The 5925-nt window shown below is 45.8% G+C and overlaps 1 pseudogene; it reads left to right on the forward strand.

The window, feature by feature from the left end:
• The first annotated feature begins 1434 nt into the window (after positions 1-1434).
• The window catches only part of LOC111951942 (methylcytosine dioxygenase TET3-like), a 24240-nt pseudogene continuing 19749 nt past the window's right edge, over positions 1435-5925 (forward strand).

The following is a 5925-nucleotide window of genomic DNA, read 5'->3' on the forward strand; positions in this document are numbered from 1 at the left end:
CGTTCCTCCTCACCTCCTATTCTGTTCCTCTCCCTCACCTTCCCCGTTCCTCCCTCACCTTCTGCTCTTTCCTTCCCTCACCTTCTCTCTGTTTCTCCCCTCACCTGTCTCTCTGTTCTTCCTCACCTTCTCTCTGTTCTTCCCTACCTTCTCTCTGTTCCTCCCTCACCTTCATCTGTTCTGCCCTCACCTTCTCTCTGCTCCTCCTCACCTTCTCTCTACTTCTCTCTGTTCTTCCCTCACCTTCTCTTTTCTCCCTGAACCTCTCTCTGTTCTCTCCTGAACCTTCCTCTCTCTGTTCCTCCCTCACCTTCTCTCTGTTCCTCCCTCACCTTCTCTCTGTTCTCCCCTCACTCTCTCTCTCCTCCTACCTTCTGCACTGTTCTTCCCGTCACCTTCTCTCTGTTCCTCCTTCACCTTCCTCTGTTCCTCCCTCACTTCTCTCCCACTCGAACATGCCAAATCACAGACGTTACAGAGAGCACAATGGTTTTCTTTTGAAGATCAATCAATACAATCGATACTGTAGACCTTTGGCTGGTTGTCGTCCTGCTGGTACACACACACACGCACCCACGCAATACGTCACCATACAAACTGTGTTTTGTCACTCACACTGCATAGCATATCATAAAGGCTGCATGCACACTCACGCATCACACACCACACACACACACACACACACACACACACACACACCACACACACACACCACACACACCACACACACACAACACACACACACACCACACACACACACACACACACACACACACACACACACACACAACACACACACACCACACCACACACAGACATGCACCATCAGTGACCATGAACAGCGATGTGACAGTGAACTTGTATCTGTGACTTAGGCAGGGGGGAGCAGTCTCTAGCACACCATGCTGTCTTGGTTTGGTTTTGGTAGAGTTCGTTGTTATGGTGCAGTCTCTGGTATGAAAGTTAGCCAAAACTCAGGCTCTAGCCAGCAAAAAAATGACCTACATAATGTCTTCTGCCTTGTTATATGCTCCAAACTGTGGAGGTACAAAGTATTTAGTTAAGTAAACAGTTATTTACTTAATTAAACGTATTTAGTTAAGTAACAGTATTAGTTAGTAACAGTATTTAGTTAGGTAAACAGTATTTAGTTAAGTAAACAGTATTTAGTTAAGTATCAGTATTTAGTTAAGTAATCAGATTTTTGTTAGGTTAAACTGGTATTCAGTTAAGTAACAAAGTTTACCTAAGTTGTAAAGTATCTTCTCTGTTCTGGCTCTTGTGCTAATGCTGTGCTGGAAACACACAAAACACACACGTACACACACAATAGGTTCAGGTTGTAGAGGTTGGTTTAAAATGTTAAATCTCTCTCTCTCTCTCTCTCTCTCTTTCTCTCTCTCTCTCTCTCTCTCTCTCTTTCTCTCTCGCTCTCTCCTCTCTCTCTCTCTTCTCTCTCTCTCCCAGGTGGTTCCAGAGGACAGCTCAGTTAATGGCAGAGGCCCTGTCCAGATGGCAGAGGACACCTATACGGCAGCGGAGGACGACGAGGAGGGTCACATACCTCACACACACCACTTCACACACCCTCCCCACGTCCACACTCTTGCCCCAATCCGAGATGGACGACCAGCAGCACTTATCAAGAGAGAGCCTGGCCTGGAGGACACCAATGATGGACTTCTTCTGCAGCACCACTGCTCTTCTTCTGGGACTTTTCACAACGGTGCTAATGAAAACATGGCTAAAACCAACGGTGCTCAACTGATTGCCGGTCCGGATTCACATCCGGTGTCACCTGAGTCCCAAAATACTACGATACAATTAGAGTCCCAAAGTACTACAAAATCCACATACCCCAAAGGCAGCTCTGAGCTGAAGGATGCACTTCTGGACGACACCATAGCTGTTCCTCTGAAGAAGATAAAGGTGGAGGAACCGTGGGTGTGGTCCATGGACCAGTCCTCCGCCCCACTAGGGGGCGATGATGACGATGTCTATGAGGACGCTCTATCCACGCTAGCAGCCGTGGTGTGTTTCTCTATCACAGACAGGAAGGGTCTGGAGGAGAAGTTGTGTAGCTCCCGTTCCCCGGTGCTACGCTCGTTCAAAACAGAGCCGGAGGACTTTAAGGTGGATATTTGCTTGAAAAGTGCTCCCATCAGTCCACGAAAAGCTCTCGACATTATTGTCAAACGAGAGCAACCCTCTCCAGATCTCTCTCAGCCAAGCATCCAGTCTTTGGTAGAAGAGAGGAATATTAGCAATGACCAGGCTATCGCTATCGAGGCGCTAACCTTATTGGCAGCTATCCCACAAAACTCCCCAGAACCCTTTAGAACCGACGCACAGGGTGAAAACCCCACCACACCATCCATGCACTTATCCAATAGAAACACCCCTCTCCAGGGCTCCAACAAAGTTCTAGTGATCAGCTCCCCTCTGCACCAGACCTCAGTCATACGCTCCCCTCTGCACCAGACCTCAGTCATACGCTCCCCGGTGGCCAGACAAGCTCATGTCATCCAGTGTCATTCCCGTAGCCCCGCAGCCACTGGCAACTTGTCCCTACAGGACCTGCTAGAAGCCAGCTCGGACTGTGACAGACTTCCCTACGAAAGCACCGAGAGAGCAGGACAACACCTGTACAGGAGAGCAGACCAAGGCCTTGGTTCTCAACATAACAGGGGCGAAGGCACTTTCAGACAGCGGAAAGACATGGAGAGGAACAGCAAGGAAACAACAGAGAGGACGGTGGGTAAGAGCGGGAGGAACAGGGATGAGGAAGAGGTGGCGGCTCAACTTGCCGAGTTGGCGTTCATCATCCAATCACGTCATAAGCAGCAGCAGGGTTTCCACCCCTCCCAGCACTCAGAGAACAACCCTCCCAGAGGAACTCCAGTCTCAGCCATCAAGTACAACTACAACTCCGAACAAGCACCACCCAACCACAAGAAGACCCCTGTGAAGAAACCCAGGACCACACTTTCCAAACCTAGGAAGAAGAAGGGAACGGAGGGGTTGGAAGAGGAGGGCTACAAACCCAACAACCGTACCCCCCTGTACAAACGAATACCCAACGGCAAGACCCCCCACAGAGCCAGGGTCCAGAAGGTTCTGCCCCAGCCGAAGACATCATCGCTCAGCCACAAGAGGAGCCTGTTCCTACCTCAGGCCCAGATGGATCTGAAAAGGTACCTGACTGAGGCTCAGGAGGAACGACGGCAGCTATTTTACTACAGTAACGCCCACAGTGGGGTCAAATACCACAAAACCTCTGGAGCCGTCGATCGTGGTCGAAGTCAAGGTTATGGTCATGACAACCAACAGTGGTCGCATTTCAACGGTCACCTGGACCCATTACAAGGACAAGGAGTTGGACAAGGACATGATTGTGAAAGAGGATTGTATTCTCAGGTATCGCAGCCCTACGTTGGGCAGCAGCACGGTGCTAACCTAAAGGCTAGCTCCACTATCCCCAGTTTCACCAGCATAGACTCTAACAACCACAGAACCGGGTTGAACCATGGTTTATCCAATGGCTACTCCTCTGGGGGTCAACAGCAGGGGTATTACAAAGTGGAGAGGTCCGGTCCGGTCACCGTCTTGTCCACGTCAGCTAACGGCGATTTGGATCTATCGGAGGAGTCGACACCCACCAAACACAACGTGAACAGCTTCCTGGAATCGCCCCTCAGGTTCCTCGACACGCCCACTAAGAATCTGCTTAACACCCCCTCCAAGAAACTCTCTGAGATCCCCTCCTGTGGATGCATGAGTGAGTTACCCTGATGATGATGATAATGATGAGGATGATAATGATGAGGACGATAATGATGAGGAAAATAATGATGATGATGAGGATTATAATCATGAGGATGATAATGATGAGGATAATGATGATGATAACGATGAGGATGATAATGATGATGATAATGATGAGGATTATAAGGATGAGGATAATAATGATAATGATGAAGATGATGATGGCTTTCTTTGTATCCATTGGGAAATTCTTTAGTGTGATACAGCATGCTACATGCTGTGGTTAACTGCCGCTGTATTTGTCACATCCAAGGACATACCATTTGTTTGCCTGAAATTAGCTGAAGCTGCGTTCTACAAACGACTCTCTCTCCACAGAGCAAATCATAGAGAAGGAGGAGGGTCCATATTATACTCACCTTGGTGCTGGACCCAGTGTGTCAGCCGTCAGAGAGATGATGGAGAACAGGTAACAACCTCAAATAACACAAACTGCATCAGTTATTTTATTCCATTCCATAAACAAGCTTGGGGGAGAAAACAAGTGTTTGTTGTTGCCCTGCCATTTTACTTTATGCGTTCATAGTCCAATTGGGATGGCAAACCTGTGAGTTGCTAATCCACTTCTGTTTTCATGACAAATCTATTAGGTGTGTAATACTGATAAGATAATAGAGTTGATATGAAAACAGGAGTGACTCAGTGCCTCACAGGTTGGTTTACCAGTAGGATTATAGGGCTAAGCCAATATGTATAACTGCCAGACTCTACTAGCCTACTGTATGTAGCTGTATATTTTTCTAAAAGTCTGGTACATGCTTTGCAATCTAGAGGCTGGCCTTTTGCATCCTTCCAATTGTCCAAATGGGGAATCTGAACTGGCCAATATCATGGACAGTAATGGTCTGTACTGGCCAATATCATGGACAGTAATGGTCTGTACTGGCCAATATCATGGACAGTAATGGTCTGTACTGGCCAATATCATGGACAGTAATGGTCTGTACTGGCCAATATCATGGACAGTAATGGTTTGAGAAAGTTACATACACATTACCAGCCAACTCCTTTTTTTCTACATTTACAACCTAGGTCAGCTATGCTGGCTATGGAGTCCCTTGGGAAACCCAACTACTGAAGCATCCAATGATGGGATATATAAATAAATGATATAGGCTCCCGAAAGGACGGATCTCTATAATATATAAACACCTTTTGGAAAGCTCATATTCTGAGCTAGCCATTAAAAAATTGTAGTGGTCTGGGTGTAGCTGGTGCAGAGTCAGGCRCAGGACAGCAGAGATGAGTAACACAAGTAACTTTACTCAAATATTCCAATAACATGTCGTAATACCGAGACCACAATAACGGACCGAACATACATAAAACAATCACGCACAAAAACCATGGGGAAAACAGAGGGTTAACTTCTCTGCGCTACGGATCCCTTTTACGGGATCCCTTTCCTAAACAACCGCTAGAATTGCAGGGCGCCAAATGCAAAAATATTACAAAAAATATTTATAATCATGCAATCACAAGTGAAATATACCAAAACACAGTTTAGCTTGTTGTTAATCCACCTATCGTGTCAGATTTTGAAAATATATTTTACAGCGACAGAAATCCAAGCTTTTGTGAGTGTAACTTTCAATGCTACAACAGCTAGCCCCAAATTAGCATGGTCACGAAAGTCAGAAAAGCAATAAAATTAATCGCTTACCTTAGATAATTTTCGGATGTTTGCACTCACGAGACTCCCAGTTACACAATAAATGTTATTTTTGTTCGATAAATATTACTTTTATAACAAAAAAACGCCATTTGGGTTGCGCGTTATGCTGAGAAAACTCCAGCCTCGTTCCGGTCCTGAAAGGAAGATGAACATTTCCAAACATATCAGATTAAAAAATATTACTAAAAATATTTATAATCATGCAATCACAAGTGAAATATACCAAAACACAGCTTAGCTTGTTGTTAATCCACCTATCGTGTCAGATTTTGAAAATATACTTTACAGCGAAAGAAATCCAAGCTTTTGTGAGTGTAGCTTTCAATGCTACAACAGTTAGGCATATATTAGCTTGGTTAGCTTGGTCACGAAAGTCAGAAAAGCAATGAAATTAATCGCTTACCTTTGATAATCTTCGGATGTTT

This window comes from Salvelinus sp. IW2-2015, linkage group LG25 (genome assembly GCF_002910315.2).
Source record: "Salvelinus sp. IW2-2015 linkage group LG25, ASM291031v2, whole genome shotgun sequence".
Lineage (NCBI taxonomy): Eukaryota > Metazoa > Chordata > Actinopteri > Salmoniformes > Salmonidae > Salvelinus > Salvelinus sp. IW2-2015.